A 20,669-nucleotide genomic window follows, 5' to 3' on the forward strand; every position below is an offset into this window, starting at 1 on the left:
TGCTATTGTCTTCTCCTTCTTCCACCCTTCTCTGTTAAACTTGTAAAATTATCATTCCTCCTTAGTACTGTAACTACTAAGCAATATCCTACAGTGGTTTTAATCTTCCCATTTAAAAACAGAAAGATATCTTACAAGGCAATTACTTTCTCATATTTCTTCTACCCTACACAAAAATATGTCTGTTGCATCAATTATCTTTTCTGTCACTTTGGCTTTTTCTTTGTGTGATTCTTTTGAGAATTTATTCCCAAACTAAATTATCCTCAATGTTTCTTTTAGACCATTTCTAGTCTTTTTTCATTCTTCTCTTTCCAAATTCTGTTTTTTTCTCCTTCAATTCCCTCTTTGTAAAAAAACAAAACCAAAACCATAGACAAACTGTTGTTAGGAAATGTTTTGGGATGGCATTTGTTTCTCTTTTACTCTTTCAATTATATACTAGACTTTTCATTTCCTAGTCACACACTCCTTAAAAGACAAGTATTATTTTCACACGCTTGGGGTATTTTATGTGCAACTTTAGCTCTCCTGATACATTAATATTTTTTAGATTAATGTGTGATTCAAATTTCCTTAATATATTATATAACGCTTTAATTACTTTGAACTCATCCACATTTCAAAATTTAATTTCTAGAACATTAATCATTATTTCTCAGCTCCTGTCTGTATAGTAGATGGGCCAGAATAAGAATAAGAGTGAGAAAGAATGGCCCTGAACTCAGAGCTGTTGCTCTATCTGTTACTGTCCACGATTCTTGCCTATCATGGGCTATTTTCTGCTAATCTTTGGCATTTCCCATCCTACAACCTTCAAGGGAATCTAGCTGCTGGCAGGACAAAAGATTGTTCATGAAGTTTAGGACAAAAGCTTTTTGTGGTCTTCTTCATTCCATACTTCAGCTACATCAGCAAGAAATTATGATAGAACTGAATAATAACCAGAGGTTTGCAACAGTAGTGAATATCTGTAGCTTGTGTGTAGAATGAGAGTGAAGGTTTGTTCTCTGAGCTTGTGGGTTGGCTTACAAACATTTTGTTACCAGGCTAGGTAGCATCTTCAGTGGAGTTTAGGGGTATCAGTGTCAGTGTTCCTTTGTTTATAAGAGCTTTGTGTGATCAGTAGGTCTTGTGATGGTGAGGTCACATCAAGGGCTTGTGATTGGTCTTTTGATGGGTCAGGTATGGTGTGTTAAGTGAGGTCTTGTGATGGGTCAGGTGTGCATCAACAGTGAGACTCTTGTGATGGGTCTTGTGATGGAGAGGTTACATCAGGTGAGGGTCATTGGGAGGTGAAGTGCTGGTTGGGGAAGGCTTGTGTGGGTTGGTTGGGGGTCAATACTGTCTCTGTTTGGCAGTGCAATTGATTTGAAGGTTGATATGTCACATCAACCTACAACAAGCCTGCGAACCCCTCAGAATCCAAATCTGAGCCAGCACCAACCCTCAGCAAACAGGCTTGGAGAACGAACCTTCATCCTTAATAGTCAGAGGCTCACAAATAACTCCCATTTGTCCTTCAGTTACAACAATGTGACTCCTGCAAGTGAATAAGTCATTCTAGAACCTAACCAACAAGATATGTTTATTTATGTGGACTAGTTTTTATAACTTCCCCTTCATCCATGCTAGGCCTAATACTACAACTAGTATCAAATGGCTTCTGGGTAGTGAAGAAGAGAGGAATGGATATAAGGGGATCTTACAGACCTCTGATTTCCTCCATAGCCTTTATATGCACTTAGCTAGTTTCGGTAATGAAACATCTGCAAGAAAACAACCAAGCTCAAAGAGCACCAAGGACCCCTCATATACTGTACACTTCTTTGCTTCTAAACATCAAAATAGGAATAGGACAGGAAGCAAAAAAAGACTTTTTTTACTCCCATGGTGATCTCTGCCTTCAAGCAATGCATTTTTAGTAAGGAAGCATTACTTCATTGTTTCTCAACCTTGGCAATTTTAAAATGTGTGGACTTCAACTTCCAGAATTCCTCAACAAGCTTTGTTGGCTGGGGAATTCTGGGAGTTGGCATGCGCTCAAAGTTACCAAGGTTCAGAATCACTGCGTTACTGAGTAGAACCAGACTCTCACCATAGCTTTCTTAGGACATCCTTTCTTAATCATCAACTTTTTGTTGCTACCTTAAACCTAGCCAATTTCTTTCCTTGCCACCTAGGCTGCAGACCAGACATCTGCCCCTATAATGTCATGTCCTCAAGTCTTGCTCTTCAACTTGAATAACTTGTCTTTGTCCCAACAATTCTTGCTAGCTTGAATAACTTGTCTTTGTCCCAACAATTCTTGCTAGCTTTGATCAGTCTACCTTTTTGGCTTTCCCCATCTTCTGTTTTGCTTAACAGCAGAGTCTGCAGTGGAAGTTCAGACCGATGAATTACAGTGTCCCAGCATTTTGACACAAGCCTCTCCTCCTTTTTACTTGGGTTATGACATAATAGATTCTCCCTCTCCCCAAGAGCATGGAGCTTGTGCTGTAGTGCTTCAGCTCTGCTCTTATCACTCTCCTAATGATTTTGAAATATATGTAATCTTATCTACTTGTTTACATGTTTTAAGGAAGATGACAATCAAGTAACAAGCATGAGCATAGCCCAGCAAAATGTATTTGTCCCTGAACCTCCAGGCCTTATTTGTTGCTCTTGACCTTTGCCTGATACTGCTTGGATCCCAATTTTTGCAGATTTGCCAAGATGCCCTGCTTCTGTATAGGATCTCCTAGCCCCATATTCAACTTTGGAACCAACTGGCTCTCTCCCATTTTAACCATGTTTTGCAGAGAGCTCAGCTTGACACCTGAGTAATTCTGTTTACTAGAAGCTGATGGGATTTTTTAAATATGATAAGTTCAAATAATGTTTTTAAATATGCACCAAAGAAAAATGAGCCAAATCTGGTAAACTTAAGACATGAACAGCAGAGAGAAGTTGAAGTTGTGTGCTGAATAGCTATGTGGGAATCTACTGCAGTAATTGCCCTCCTATCATTAGTGACAAGTAATTGCCATAGCAACCTCATTGCCACCTCTCTTTCTCTCTTGCATACTCTCTCTGTTCTTTTTTCCTCTTTCTCTCTCACACACATTATACATTCTGAATGAAAAGTATGGAGACTTTATTTTATTGAATTGCACATTTTTTAAACAAACAAGATATTATCTCTATTGCCCAACAAATATCCATATTCATTCTTTTGTTTAAGAATAAACATGTGCTGGGAAATAAAGGTTGCTGGAGCAAAGGACTTGATTTCAGTTATACAAGCACAAGTATTCTCTGAATTTAGGGGAAAAAAACCCCAAACATCTGAAAACAATCTTGAGAAACTGAAAATAATCAACTGATGGGGAACGAAAAAGAAGTCACTTAACTTTATCTCTTTGCTATTTACCTTCTCAAAATGGGATGCTGAATTAAAAGTGTATGAGAAAACAAAGTATTTTACAACAGACCTGTATTTATAATTGTTTGACCTCTCTAAATGATTTGATGGAAAAAATAATTCCACAGGAAATCAAGAGAACTGTCTAATATTAATTGTGTGAAATATGCTTCATAGAATGTCAGTTAATCACATGCGTACTATATTAAATCTGTGACAGTAAAAATTATGGATATGCCTGCTTTGTCAGGGATGACTAATGTGCAGACTTAATTAACCTGCTGGAAAAGTTGGCTAAAGGTCAGAATATATAGCAAAAGTATGGCACAATAATTTCTAAAGAACAATTCCATCCTCTTTTTCATGCTATTCTATATGCCAATCATGCTGTATTTTATGAATAGACATGATTTTTAGAGATTCACAAATTGCTGTCTGTGCCAACTAATATAATAAATTAAAATCAGTTTGCTGCTGTCTAAGGTAGATACTTCTTTTATATAAGGATAGGGCTTATTGGAATTGCTAATTGCCCTGTGAGAAAATGTAATAATATTTTTATGTGTCACACTTGTAAATAGTAAAACCCCGTTTTGGGGTCTATGTGTAGAGGAATTTAAATTCCTTTTTGGGATCACAGTCCTCATCCATGCTGTTCCCCTATTCCATGCCACTCATAAGCATTTGTAACAGACTTTGTAGATCCTATCTAATTTGGGCCCAATATTTTTATCTTCTGGTACTTGTTCTTGGGAATTTATATTCTCTAGGTTTCTGCTCTATGGGAGATAATTTTTAACTGATTTGTATTGTTAGCATAGTGTTTAGTTTTTAACTGTTTCTCCTCCATTAAAAATGAACAGAAGTAGTCAAAATGACCAATCCATTAAATGACTAGCATTAAAAAAGAATAATCCACAGAACTGACCCCATAAAATGCATAATACTACAATAATTATAAACAGCATTAGAAGAAACAAGAAACTAATGAAGCAGATCGAAACAGTGATAGAGTTACATTTTGCTGAAAGAGAATAAATTCTGACGAAGATCATAATTTTAAATCAGATTTCTTAAATTTAGATATTTGGATGAATAATTCTCAACACCATTAGCCAGCATGGATGGTGAGGGTTTCTTACAGGATTTCAGGTTGAAATAGACTAATCTAAATTAATCTGGGATTGCCATCTGTCAGATTCTAGTGCTTTCTTCTAGTCCTAAGGAGAAGACTCTCAGGTTTAAGTCTATTGAAACAGGTGTTGCTTGTTACTGTCTCAAATGCATGTTGATGCATTTTAATATAAGAAAGATACTGATTTAGAATTTGAACTTGACATTTCACAAATTATGCTTGCTGAGACTCATTTTGATCCAGGTTGGTCATGGTTTTAGAATATATCTTTCACTTAAGGGGTCCTTTCGGTATTTCAGGCAAAAACTAAGAGTGGAATGGGAAGCATGCAGAAATAGCAGAACACATAAGGTTCTGCTGCAATATACATCTTTGCCTCAATGCAGAGGTGCTATTTTTTCAAGTTACAAATCTGTATAAATTACAAGAATGGTGAAAAGCATCCTCTCCTGCCAGAAATCACACAGTTAGCCTCATAGGACTCAGCTTCTGGCTGACCTTCCAAAAATGAAAGAGAAGGGAGAAGTCTGTGAACTAGGTTTAATGAAACAAGTGTAGATCTTTAGAAGGAGGATCTTTTGAGAAAGGAGAAGACGAGGGTGTTGCAGGAAAGAAAATAGATTTTCAAATTGTTCATGCTGCCTTAGTGCTTAAAGTTGGCCAGATTCAATAATGAAGAAGATAGACAAGATATTTCAAGGAAACATCTACCATGAAGCTTGCAATATATACCTTTTCCACTAGATGTCAGCAAACTATCAATAAAATCAGTTACATCTATAAATTTAAAAATAGACTGTAGGTTTCTTTAACCCTATCATTCAGCACATTTGAATCTGAAAGCGAAATTATAGCCTTTAAAACAAAAGGGAACTGGAGAAAAATGCAGAGACACGATGGATTTGCATCTTTCTAGTTATTTCCATTGATTATCTTGCAGTACATTTTTACACCAAATAATAAACTATTTTTTGCCTGAGATCCCAAACAGTGATCTTTTCTCTGTTCAAAGCCTTACTACTACTATTATTATTTTTCAGGCAACAAAGAGGAAAAGATGAAGGGGAAGAAGATTATCCATTGATAAACAAGGTGATGCGTGTTTTTATAGAAATAAAATAACATTATGATGAGCTAGCATACTATTGGCAAAAATTGAATCCTTGTACCATATATTTGAAATTACATGTTGTTCTTCTGAACAGCAGAATTAATAAAATTTATTTTATAAATTTCTTAACATTAATAATCAATTAATTTAAATTAAATTAGCACCTTTAATTTGTTTTAATAAAGAAAAGCCCGGGTTTCTATAACCCAACCAAGGGAAAGAAAGCATTTTTTAAAAAAAGGCTGAGAACAATTAATTGTCTTTGTTAGCATGCAGCTTATAAATTGTAATGTTTGTATGTTGGCTAAAATAATAACCAATATAAAGTAGGATGGAGGGGTAGAGTAGTTTGCAGTCATGGAGAAAAGCAACTGACCAACCATATGAGCCATAGACAGATTTCAACTGCTTTGCCAAAATTCCTTCTCTCGTGTTTTTTTTTTTAGTTTCTTCTATTTCTGGTTAAGTTGGTTGCTGTGCTATTATGTTTTTATGTTCCATATTGGGACAGCCCAGCCTCCTGTTGAAATACAATGCAATCTGTCAATAGAAACACATTTCTTACATTTCTAACCTGAAGCAGAATTTATTCCTTTGTAATAACAAGGTAAGCATGTTATGTTGAGTGACCCACTCTTTTATAATATCAACAGACATGTTAGCGATTAATGAAAAGTTTGAATGTTGCTTTTATAGAAAAGGTGGGCAATTGAGAAATCTGGAAAAATGGTTTAATTTGTCCATGAAAGAATTAAGCTTAATTTAATGAAAACACTTAAGAACACAGAGGAATATTGCATAAAAAGGAATTTTCTTTGACAATTTATTTTGTTACTGTTCCAGGACCACTTTTCCAGAAGTACAATGAAGCAATGTTTAGCTTGCTAACAAACTCCCCTTCAGGGTTCCCTATCATAACAATTAGCAATGCCTCATCATATGCTTGGTGGCTCTGTCCTCAAGCTATTTATGTGCTGGTGAATGTCTGCAATCAGGAAACTTGCTAAACATGTTTAGGTTCTTTCTGTGGGCTAAAACCCTAAATATTTATGGAAAAAAAGAAATATTAGAAATTTACCAGATGTAGCCAAAGTGGGACTTTTGAATTCTTTGAACCTACACCCTAAGTTAATCGGTAGCCATTTCACTGTAGTTCATAGACTTAAAATTAGAAGCTGAGAAATCATTGACTAAATACATTCACTATTTGTGGAAGATATTACTTATTATGTTATAGGTCAATGTTTGTAAAAGCATACTTAACAGTATTTAGAAGCACACACACACACACACACACACACACACACACACACTTGATAGGAAGAAACAGAATAAAAACAGAGCATCTAAGATAAAAATAAGATAGAAAAAAACAAGAACAAAATGAAAAAGAGAAAGTCTAACAATCCTGGGAAAATTAAATGGTTTATTCATGGCTGGATTAAGGTGTGTGAAGGCCTTGAAACTGTTCCCATAATAGTTCCTCCTTCTGCTCAAATGAACTTGCCTGTGAAAGTGTTGGCTTTTTGTAGCTGAGAGAGAAGAATTCTATTGATTGTTGCTAATATGAAATAGATGAATTAATTCTCCTTTTGCATTTTATCCTGTACATGTACTCTGGATTAAACAATTCAGAGTAATGAACAATTCAACTCTGGATTAAACAATTAATAGTAATTGAAGATGAGATTATAAAATAATGCATTGGCAGGATTCGTGTATCTTATCTATTAATTTTCCTGAAATTAAAGACAACTGTACTATACTGGTCTACAATATAAATCAGCAAAGATGCTATTTAATATGAAGGTCTGTAAGAATTTTCACTGGTAAAGTTACCATAAAAATCACTCTACATTTAAATATTTGAAAAAGAAACTAATAATGCAACACTATGTATGTGCCTATTCAGAAGAAAACTTCATCATGTTTAATAAAATTTAATCCCAGATGAATGTGCACAGGATTGCAATTTAATTGGAATATTTTTATTTTTTTCTGACCATAAAGTTAGAATGTTACTTTTTGTAGATTAGGACAGTTATTGAAAATTATTCTGTGCTATTACTCTGTCTTCAAAATATATTTTTGTATCTTTTCCCTGGATCCTTTTGCCTATGGACAATGGATACTTGAGCACAGATTAAAAATGAAATTTTGGGCATGTCATAAAATTCTTGAAAACAGTTATTGTAAGTATAATGTACATATAGATATCAAAGGCACAATGTGTAATGTTGGCTGTATAATAGATATGGCCTACTTGTCTATTAGCCCGACTTAAAAGGTACAGAGCCAGTGCCCTGTTCCCATTTACATTTACTTTGGAATAATACTGTCAATGCATTTATATTTTGTTTATTGTTTTTTTAATTTGGATCACACGGTTTAGCAGTATTTGAGAAATGTTGAAATGGGTGTTTCCATTTTGGGGGGGATTATTTTTCTTTTTTGAAGTTCATTAAAGGGGGAAACATTAAAGGGGGAAAATGATGCATTCCTATAATTGATTGAACAGTTTACATAACAGCCAACAAAACAGTAACAACATTTCAACAGCATACTTTAATATGAAATGATAAAATGACAATGTATATAATATAAAAGAGGGAGAGTGATAGTGCAGAAATCAAAAGGATGGGGAGAAAACACAATTATTAAGAATTTCAAGACCCTGTTGAAATTCCTCACCTAGGTACAACAGTGATAATGTGATAGACATCTCTATAAAGTCAGACCTTCCTCAGTATAGGTAATAAAGGAACCACAACCCATAAATTTTGGGCCTACTGCAGATGGCAACTCATGAAAGCACACTATACAATATGTGCTAATATGAATCCTGGTGTTATGAAAAACCACTTGCCTAAAAAAGCTCTGAAAACCTTTTGGAGGTATAGAATACAGTTGTTGTTATTTGGATTTGGATTAGTTTAACACTTCAACTGAACAAATTTACATGTCTCCTTGTAATGAATGCTAAAGCTATGTTTGCATAACTCATCTGGCAATTTCATTGAAAGAAAAGATATGCTTCATATTTTATAGAAAAGAAGAAACAAGAGGATACAAGAGAGAAGAATCTCTAGCTTTGGGAGATATACTTGCTATCTTTCATACATGCTTTATACCAGGGGTGTCAAACTACTGGCCCGTAGGCCGGTTGCATCATACGGAGGCCGCACCCACCCCAGCTCCAGCAATGCAAAAAAAGTTGCAACATGTTGTGACACATCATGAGACGTGGCGAGTTTGACACCTGTGCTTTACATTATAATCCTCTAAACAGAAGAGGCATAGCTTAGTGGTCCCCAAATTAACTTGATAATTTTCTAAGCCTTAACTTCTAATATATTTGGGTTAAAGTACAAAGCTTAACTTTTAGCACTCTGTAGAAAGGGCATATGTGTGGTACATGAATTATAGTCAGCATATTCATGATGCCAAAATACAGCAGTGTTTTCTCAGAAAGTAGAAGTAAGAACTAGCAAGTCAGCTGTGAGGGTGTAAACCATCTTGTACCTTCTGTGAGTTAGAGAAAATCCACTGTAATCTGTTTTTTTTTGGGGGGGGGAAATGTACCATGCCATAACTTAGTAAAAGCTTACATTTTTATCTTATTGCTCCTTTTGGTTTTTCAGATATGTATGTGTGAATGTACTTGTGATAAGGGATATATATTTAAGCTGAACTAATGAAAGCGAAAGTCAGCTATGATGTAGTGCCAAGCAGTAGATTATTTCACAAAAAGACAGAGGAAAATTGCTACACAAAAGGGATTTCTGTAGTTGTAGGTAGGCAAAGGTTCATTGTAGTCTTTACTGAAAGGGTGCCCTCCAGATGTCATGGAAGCCCAGTCTGGAGCTTCAAGTCAATATGGTGAATGGTTGGCTGGGAATTTTGTGCTGACTTGTCAAACCAAAATGCTAACAGGGGCCAATATGATTATAGTATGGAGGTATCCGTGATTTCCGTATGCACTGAATTTAAATTGTGTTATATACAGAGTTTCCAACATGTTCCCTATTGGCTGGGTCCACATATTGCACTAAATAATGTTTTTTTAAAATAATAATAATAATTGTGCATCATATGAACTTTATTATTGCAATTGCAATTATTAGAATGTCTTTGTATCATGTGTGCACCAGAATTGTTCAGTAACACACAATTTTTAAAAAATGATTTATGGTGGTATATGAACTGCAAACCTAATCAGTCTAATGAAAGGTATGCATGGTTAAGCATTTTTTTTAATCAAACTAGTGATATTTTAATGCTAGAGTTAGGGTAGAATATGATAGTTGTTATAATGAAGACTGTTTGAAATGCAGCTGGCTGCAGTACAATTGAGGAAGAGGAAATTGGGCACAGCTTGAAGATTTAAAATGCATAATAATTCACTTTTGTTGCATCAGTTTCCCCAAAGCATATTCTGGCTTTGATCCAGAGATCCACCTGCATAGTAATGCATTGATGTACATATGCTTTTTCATGTGAAAAATATTTCTAAGGTAATGGATGGCCAGTTGAGAAATTCAACCAGATAAGAAGCAGATGGAGAGTGATATGGGATGGGTAGCAAAGAGAAAACTAAGATAGATGATAATTTCATACAGTTCATTTTATTAAAATTTGAACTGAGCAAAATGTGAAAATATTTCACTTAAAATATAATTTTGAACTCTTAAGCATAGAATCATATTTATAATGATAAATTAGAGTTTTCTTTCTTTTCCCCTCCTCATTTGTATAATCCTATGTTACTGAGGTGGACCATGATCAACTACATGTTAGACATACTGGTAAATATATAAAATACTTAAGAAGAAGAAGAAGAAGAAGAAGAAGAAGAAGAAGAAGAAGAAGAAGAAGAAGAAGAAGAAGAAGAAGAAGAAGAAGAAGAAGAAGAAGAAGAAGAAGAAGAAGAAGAGGTCGTCATTAGCTGCCTAGATTAGCCCCATGGTGCGATAGGCAGCAAATAAATTAATCAATCAATCAAATATAAAATCTTAGGATACCATGTTGTACCACTGTAAAAACTCTAGTACCTCCCACCTATTACTCCTACAGCCAATTACACTTTTTAAAGTCTACTTACATGGAAAACTATAGATAAATAAACATTGCCATTTATACTTTCTGAAATGAAATGTCTATGATAAATTGTCTGCTAAATAAGCCCAGCAAACTGTGGAAGATTTATGCTGCTATAATTCTTTTTTCCTAAAATATTGTAGGCATCATCGTACATGTTTGCATACACTATGAAAACAGTTTCATAGGCTTATGTTCTATTTAACTGTGTTTTCTTTACCATTGCATTAAAATCTTACCTTAAATAATGTACTCTGATCTTTGGTTCAGTGTTAATACACACTAAAAACAAAACAGGTGACTGAATGTTACGTGGGAAGTTATATAGGAGTATACATATAATTAACTGTAGAATAGCATTAAACTTTCTAATACCTGTAACTAAACATGTTTTTCTTTAGATGCATTTTCAGTCACCCAATGCTGACTGTTTTTAAATGCTTTAGTAATGTGTACCTCTTCCAACAAACAGCATCAAAAATTCTTCCAGTTATCTTAAAAAAATGTATAATGTTCATACATTCAGCTGAAGTCAGGGAGGGGCTTCAAGCCGCATAGATAAGAGGGGCCAACATGCGATTCTGCCTCCTATTTTTCCTGAACCTCATCCTGAATTCTGAAGGACAACTTATTTTGAATCTCCCTCATGTGTGATCTGGGTGCTGCATAAAGCAGGATGCAGACCTTATAGCTAGCTGTATCATATTCATGCAGATGTGAATAGAGTTTTCCTTCTCTTAAGTCTAGTTGAATATGTGGAGGATTTGGGGAAAAAGTATGTGGGGGGCAATGTGCAGTTCTCTACGCTATTTGAATCACTCATTCAGCTGACCAAAGAAAGCTATACACTGTTGGATTATTTGAAACTCTCTTGATAACTAAGCTTGAAATCTGGAAATAAGAAGATGAACCATCTCACCCAAAAGATAGGAAAGAGATGTAAACAGTCGAGGTGACACAGTAGTTAGAATGCAGTATTGCAGGCTAATTCTGCCAACTGTCAGCAGTTTGATCCTGACCGGCTCAAGGTTGACTCAGTCTTCCATTCTTCTGAGGTTGGTAAAATGAGGACCCAGATTTTTTGGAGTAATGTGTTGATTCTGTAAACCACTTAGGGAGGGCTGTAAAGCATTTTGAAACAGCTTATAAATCTAAGTGCTATTGCAATATTCTTCCTTCTTCTTGCTTTGAATTACTTCCTTCTGATTGTAACCAATGGAAGAGATGTTTGTATATCCTCACCAGGGCTAGGATGCATGCCTTCTTTTCATGTTGGAGACTAGGAGGGTTACCTTTTGACTGTCCTGTGCTCTGCCATCCCTGACAGCAACAGAGACTACCAGAACTGCCATTGCTAAGTGGGGTGATCATGTGATATCTCACTTAATGACTGCATTGCTTAGGGACAGAGATACTGGTTCCAATTATGGTGGTTCAGCCAGGACTTCTTGAACTGTACCTAATGACCCTGAATATATCATAGGATTGCAACGTTAATATAATATATTGCTTTATATACTTATAAAAAAGTCTGTGTGTGAGTGAGTGTGTGTGCGTGTGTGTGTCCATGTGAACTTGTCTGCTTTTACAAACACTAAACATTTTCTTGTATTTAAAACTTTGATAGTATAGCATTAAAATCATAACAGGCAATTTCCCAAAGGAAAACAAGTTACCTCTTCAGATGTTTATTTTGGTAAATTGGATTAATTCTCCCCCTTGTGCTTCACAACCTTCCCTCATACAGAGTTAATAATTTTATAGTATGTTGTCAAAAAATAAAGTTCAGATAATTAAAGGCCAACCTTGTTATTGCAATTCCTTGTGTTACAAAATCCAAGCAGATAGGGAAAATGGTATAATTGCTGTTTGACACTTTAGATGTTATATTTCTCTAAAACCATAACCTTCAAAAGCTAAACTAATTTTATCAACCTTCCTCTGAAATAAAAAAAATGATCATTAGCCTCAAAGGAGCTGTGAATAAGTTTTGCAGATTGAAGCCTATGTGGAACTCCCATCCAGAGAGTCAAATTAAGTGATCAGTTTCTATTTAGATGCTTTTTCCAATATATTTGATCCCCCAGGAGATCTAGATCCGACGTAAAGGAAGGACTTACAGTTACTTTGTTAACATTTGCAACAGCTTGAGATATGTCATCTCACGTGGCTTAGGGAAATTGCTGCCAGCATAAATCAAATAATTCCCTTCCTCTGACCCTTAAGGATAGCTGGAGAGTATAATTTCTCATTATTAAGATATCTGCTGTCCTGCTGTAACTCTGTGCCACTGTCTGATTTGCAGTTGCCTTTTCAGATGAGCCACAAAGATTCCCTCCCTCTCTAGGTCTCTTCCTTATCCATCAGATTAAAATTAATTAGAAGAAAGGTCATTAGGATTTAAGCCATTTATATGTTACCCTCTTAAAGAACAAATCCAGAGTTTACCTTCAAACATACCAGCAATTATAGGCAATCTACCAGCCTTGTTTGTATAAGTAATTTCTCTGTGAATTGATGAATTTCAAACTCAGAGAGATTAAAAAAGACAGTACTTCTTCCTTTTGGCATTCCTTAACTATAAATCCTTCTAGTTCCAAGGAAAAATGGCCAATCATTTGGGAATGGCAATGGATGGCCCAGGCCTACAAAAACGAGTCTTCAATTAAGAACCCTTGTGCTGAAGTGGTTAAAATGCAGTATTGCAGGCAAAACTCTGTCCACAGCCTAGAGTTCGGTCCTGACAGGCTTAAGGTTGACTCAGCCTTCCATCTTTTCGAGATTGGTAAAATGAGGACCCAGATTGTTGGGGGAAAAATGCAAATAATGCTTCTACATTGTAAACTGCCCAGAGAGGGCTATAAAGCGCTATGGGGCAGTATATAGGCCTAAATGGTATTGCTATTATACATACTCCAGTTATAATGCTCTTTAACAGAGATAGCTATTATTTTCCCACCATTAAAATAATGTACTGAAGAAACTATTTAAAACAACACCTCCCCCCAAATAGAATTGTAAGCATGTATTCTTGTAAGCCGCCCTGAGTCTTCGGAGAAGGGCGGGATATAAATGGAACTAAAATAAATAAAATATTCTGGTTGATTAATATTACTTTGCTGTTGTTTATTTTTTGTGTTGCTATATTTTTACATTTACATATCCTTCCATTCTATTGTCTTTTAAAAAGGCATAATATTTCTCTGATAACTTTGATTTCTCTACAGAATGTGCAACTCTTTCACCTTTTAAAAAAGCATAGCATTTCACAGTAGAATATATCTATTTAAATAACACTTATACATTTATTAATTATTCACCTCTAGCTGCAGTGAAATGTTATTTTAAAAGCAGAAAATAATCCCCTGTGTGATAGCTTTTTAATATAGAACTTTAGCTTTTTTGGAGGGGGTAGGAAGAAGGAAATTACTTTTCATCATTTAACAGAAGATTTTGTTGAAACAATTTTGGAACCAAGAATAGTGTAAAGCGAAGCGCCCTTAGGATCATCATCATCATCATCATCATCATCATCATCATCATCATCAGTTGGAAGGGACCTTGGAGGTCATCTAGTCCAACCCCCTGCTCAGGCAGGAAACCCTATACCATTTCAGACAAATGGCTGGCCAGTCTCTTCTTAAAAACTTCCAGTGTTGGAGCATTCACCACTTCTGGAGGCAGGTTGTTCCACTGGTTAGTTCTTCTAACTGTCAGGAAATTTCTCCTTAGTTCTAGGTTGCTTCTCTCCTTGACTAGTTTCCATCCATTGCTTCTTGTCCTGCCTTCAGGTGCTTTGGAGAATAGCTTGACTCCCTCTTCTTTGTGGCAGCCCCTGAGATATTGGAACACTGCTATCATGTCACCCCTGACCCTTCTCTTCATTAAACTACACATACCCAATTCCAGCAACCGTTCCCTGTATGTTTTAGCCTCCAGTCCCCCAATCATCTTTGTTGCTCTTCTCTGTACTCTTTATAGAGTCTCGACATCTTTTTTACATCGTGCTGACCAAAACTGGATGCAGTATTACCAAGGCATTGTAAAGTGGTATTACTACTTCACGTGATCTTGATTCTATCCCTCTGTTAATGCAGCTTAGCATTGTGTTGGCTTTTTGGGCAGCTGCAGCACACTGCTGGCTCATACTGAAGTGATTGTCCACTAGGACTCCAAGATTTCTCTCACAGTTACTACTATTGAGCAAGGTACCACCTATATTATACCTGTGCATTTGATTTTTCCTGCCTAAATGTAGAACCTTACTTTTTTCACCATTGAATTTCATTTTGTTAGATAGTGCCCAGTGTTTGAGTCTGTCCAGATCCTCCTGTATCTTAAGCCTATCTTCTGGAGTATTGGCTATTCCTGCCAGCTTGCTTGTCACCTTCTTGCCACTTTCCCCCACTAATGGACCAATCATTTCCTTAACTTTTTTCTTGTTTTTTATATGTTGAAAGAAGCTTTTTTTGTTATTTTTGACTTTGGTCGCAAGCCTTAGTTCATTTTGAGCCTTAGCTTTCCCTCACTTCATCTTTGCAGGCACGGGCTGTTTGCTGATATTCTGCCTTAGTTATGTGCCCCTCTTTCCACTTCTTATACTTGTCCTTTTTATCTTTCAGTTTATCAGAGAGTTCTTTATGCAGCCATGCTGGTTTCTTTTGAAAGCTGTTACAGTACAAATCTTTAAACAGAGTTTTCCTATAAACTCAGTTAGATTTCTTAACACAATCATTAAGGCATTGGAAAATAACCTGTTTACCACCTAACAGTTAAATAAAAATATGTTGTTTGAAAATAATACTTAAACATTAGATGGTACAATCTCTCCCCATGTCAAATTTAGCATCCCACAAATAGAGCCTGTGGACATATCTAGAATGTGAAAGCTCTCATAAATGTAGGTGTCCATAGAAGTTACTATGTAGCCATGTGCATCATGACATAATCACACCCTTAGTGAAATTTCTGTAATTTGCAATGCAATTGATGCACCTTACCTAATGTGCATAACTTGTGCATTGATATCATGGTTTATATAGGGATGTAATTTGCTTTTTGCCTGTTCTGTGAACTTATGTGCTCACAAAATGGCTGTCATGGTACATGTGCCTTGGCATAAAATACCCATTTACCAGAAGGTTATCCCTTCTGTCCCCTCAAACTCTTACATATAAGAATACATGTTGTCCTCAAATTACAATCACTCATTCAGCAACCATTCTAAATTACAACAGTACTGAATGAGGGGGACTTCAACCAGTCTACAAAGTTGCAGTCGTTGCATTGTCCCTGCAGTCATGTGATCATGATCTGGGCACTCAATGCCCAGCTCCTGATTATTATGTGGCAGGAAGCAACACTTATGTGATTACGATATGACCTTCTGTGAGGCATGGTGTCTTTGGAGGGGGAAGTAATGTGAGAGATTACAGTGAACTGACAGTTTCACAGAAAGGGGGGAGCACATTCTAAGAAGGGGGTAAAACAGGAGGAAACAAAGCCTGGAGCTAGATAGGAGACAGAGGAAGAGACTGAGGATAGCCACTCCCTAGAAACCTCCCAGGGTATATCTGTTGGGTTGAGAATGGTAAAGGTTTAGTCTGGCAAGATTCTGTTTATTTAGATGTAAGCAGATAAAGAATTGAACTGTGGCTGGATTGTTTTATGCTGTTCTTGGACTGGGCCCAACACCTGCCCTCTTGGCTTCCCACAAGCAAAGTCAATGGGGAAGCCAACAGTGATGACTGCAAGTTGCACCTGTAGGTTGCTTCTGCTGCTTTTTCTCTCAAGGAGTCCTGCTATGGAGTATGGGATCCCAGGGATCTCATTCTCTATAGCACCCCCTGCTTGCCTGTGCTCCATAGTGCCCACCTATGACTCCTGACAGCCTACTTGTGTTCAGAAGCACTTGCCCATTCTCAGAAGTATATGCCCACAACCTCTGCCAGTCCACCTGCAGCCTCAACTGGCCCACATGTATTCTGTAGTGCCTGCCTGTAGCACCTCCCCCACACACCTGCTTCACCCTTGCACCTCTAATCCTTCTTGCCTGGGACTCCTGTCACTTCCTGTTTAATGGCCTGTGCATCTGCAATTATGAAGGCAGCTGGAACTGTTGTGACTGCCATCTCTAAGTGATACAGTCATGTGGTGCTGTGCTTTATGACTGCACCACTTAGCAATGGCATTTTCAGTACTAACTGTGGTCTTAAGTCAAGGACTACCTGTTTGGTAGGGTATGTATTTCTTGCAGCTCAGTCATGACAAAATCTGGAGCAGTTCCAGCCCAAGTTTATCTACAGTGGGATTGATATCACATTCTGTATATAGAATTCATTTTAAAAAAATAAAAATAAAAATAACTCTTGGTTATCCAGGTACTGTAGATCTCACTTCCCATCCATTCATTCAGTGAATGCTCAAAGTTATGGTGGGACTGAAAAAGGAGAATTACAATCAGTCCTCAAAATTGCAGTCATCCCCATGGTCATGATTTGAGCACATAGCATCTGGCATGCATTTATAATGGTCACACCATTCTGTGGCCATGTGACCACAATTTGTGACCTTCACAGCTGGCTTCTGACAAGCTAAGAATGGATACGACAGCAGGGAATTACACATTGTGATCATGTGACATTGTGCTTAATGATCCATGTGCTTTGCTTAACAACTGCAACCTGAACTAATGTTATTGGTGTGGCCACACAATGTTTCACTTAATGACTGCACCTTACCTCTTAGTGGCAGATTTACCAATCTCAGCTGTGCTCAGAAGGGGAGGACTCCCTGTAATGGCTGGGAATGCAGTATGAGAAAGGGGAAAGTTCAGCTCTCTATAACACAACAATGGTTCTTCAATTTTTTTTCTTTCATTTTGAAGAAAATATCTTTTTGCTACCAATGCCAGTTACAAGAGTGGATTTTGTTCAGGAAAACTGCAGGGAAAGGAGCTATATCTTCATTGTTATGATCCTGATAATTATTACACAGATATCCAGCTGTTATTTTCATTTGTAAAATCTGCTTGTTAAGTGCAGAGTAGTTCATTTCTAATTTCACCCAATGAAATTAGAAATTATCTCTCGTAAAACTAAAACATATCCAAACCACCATGAAGATTCTGGTTCATCTTACATATTTTCTATTGAGGAGATAAAAGAACTTGGTTTTAGGAATAGGTTTCCTTATTGTTTGCTTTACTGAATCTTCTGGAGTCTTCAAAAATTACACCTTTACCTCAGGCTGACCAAGGGACACCTTCAAAATTCTTTTTGGAATCTGGAGACTGTGCAGGTCAGGATGGAGAAGGGTCAGGCTTTGGAACAGGGCCTGGATGGAGAGGAACTAAGAAGACTGATCTGGATCAATTTTTCACCCTTATTTCTGGATGGAGTAGCATTCCCCAAGACAGAACAATCTGGGAATCCATTGGGATTCTCGATTCTGCTTACAGAACATGTGGCTGCGTGGCCAGAAGGGCTTCTGCACAAATTTATTTGCTGCCCATCTTATATCCAACAAGTAAAGGGAGTTTTCAACATAAAAACATTTAAATCATTAAAAACCATCAGTCATAAAATACACAGCAGATAAAACCATTAACAGATAAAATCATTAGTGCAAGATGGCAAAGGAGGGAGCTGGATACATGGGGGGGAGGAGGGGGGTTTAAGTTTTAACTAGTCAACCACTTCCAGTATGAAGTTCCCCCATTGGGGTCTCCAGGCCATCTGGCAGAGCCAAGTCTTAAGGCTCTTATGGAAAGTCAGGAGGGTGGCAGTTAATTTCACCTTGGGGAAGGGGTTTAGAATATTTCAGAGGACAGGAGCCACAAATCTCAGGAAGTCTTCCTTTTCAGTGAAACACCAGACCCCTGGAAGAGCATAACTCCTGGATCTGGATGGCCCCAACCTCCTGGCCTTCTGTAAGGCCTTGAAGATCTGGCTTTTCCCTTAGGAACTGGACCAGGTGGTTGGATGGTCCCATCTGTAATGGTTGGGTATGAAGTGACTGTGGGTTAGCCTCGCTTATGTTACACTTTCTTTTGCACTGTTTTTGATTTGCTGGTTTTATTTCTAGTTTGAAACCTTTGTTAGCCTCCCAAAGTTACAATCTGAGAGTTACTGTAGGTAGCCATATAAACTGAGTAAATAAATAATAACTAATTGCAACATATACCTGCAGGCCCATCAATTAATGATACAACAGCACAGTAAAAAATAATGCAGTAAAATAATCCAAAACACTATTGGCCTCACTGAAGTTAGAGTGCTTTAACTAAAGTATTATTATTATCCTGAATGGTTCTGTGAATTTGTATGAACATTTTTGCATCGTTTCATGTAAAAATGGTCTCTTCATTTATTTTATCTTTTCACCAAAAGTGCTGAGAGTCTTCCTTAATTGGGAATGTTACCAAAATGGTATTTTCCTATTCAGTGTATCAATAAAACTAGACAGTGTTATTTGTCTACTGTTTATTATTTATTTCTGATTATTTTCCCATTTTGCTTTTGGAATTATTCATGTCTTAAAAATTAAGCAAGAGTACAAGACCTTCAGATAAATTCACTAGAAAAAGCAGTTACCTGCATCAAAACTGTTCTTGCAATACAATGTGACAGTGATTGCTTTGGGCACTACTTGGATTTCCTGGTATTAAACACTGTAATTGTGTATGCTGTGTTGAGTTGCAGTGTAATAGAGACTAGTCTATACAACTGAAGACTTTTCTCATGCATATGTTGTAATTATATTTGTCAGACCATGATAATTATAGGGCATTTCCACATGGCAGCCTAAGCTGCTCATCTTCCAGGCTGCTCCAGGTTTGTTTTTTTTTAAAGCCAACTTCAGAAATATTACTCTTGGTTGTGTGGGCTGGTAATGAGATTGACCTGGTGCTTAATCTGGAGCAAGGCCAGCATAGGTTCTGACTGGTTGCTCCCCTGCTTCTGCTTTTTCCTAACCACACAAAGAAGTCAAGTGTTATTAGATTCCAACTAAATTAAAATGGAAAAGAACAGTGTGAAAAGATGAACTGCTCTGAAACTATCAAGGTCATGGTGTTTATTTTCTTTGAAGTATACTGACTGTTTGAATGAATGAATGAATGAATGAATGAATGAATGAATGAATGAATGAATGAATAAGCAAGCAAGCAAGCAGACTGTGGCTGGAGAAGGGAGGAGCCATAAAATTCATAGCTGGGGAGAAGAACTGGGAAGGACCCTGAGACAGCTGAAATGAAAAATGAATCTGCAGAAAGCAAACCCAGCCTTAGATTGTAGATGTGGCTGAACAAACTCCACACTTTTCAGATGCCAGAGAACTGGGCAAGAGAATATTGAGGAGAGAAGGTGTTAGTGTTCCTAAATCTGCAGATAAGTAAATGTGGGAGGAGGAAACATCTGGCAAGGAACTAATTTGCATTAAAAGCAATGTATTAGGAACATAAATAATTTAATTAAGTTCTAAGTATTAAGTTAAGCTAGGTGTTAAGTTACATATTTAAGGTAGGTCATTAAATATGTATATATAAGACTTGCATACATAAAACATATTCATTTAAGTAATATACAGTGCTAACTTCACTCTTTAGCTCTGTGTATGCCCCTGGATTCTTTCCTATCCATTTCCGCCATCAACAAACAGTTCTCAACCCCACCCCCCCGCAGAATCACTTCAAAATGTGACAGCCAAAATTTGGATGGATTTCCCCCCAGTATTCATTCTATGAAAGGTGTTGTTAATATTCTTGTAAACTGATATGAATCTTCCATTAAAGAATTCCTGTAAACTGGACAAAAACTATATCCTCTATATACTTCTATACCCTCTTTATACTTCAAACAGCTTTGCCAAACCAGAGCTTTATGCATGACTTATAATTAGATTCAAGGTCATCTTTCTAAAGC

This window comes from Vipera ursinii (genome assembly GCF_947247035.1).
Source record: "Vipera ursinii genome assembly, chromosome: 1".
Lineage (NCBI taxonomy): Eukaryota > Metazoa > Chordata > Lepidosauria > Squamata > Viperidae > Vipera > Vipera ursinii.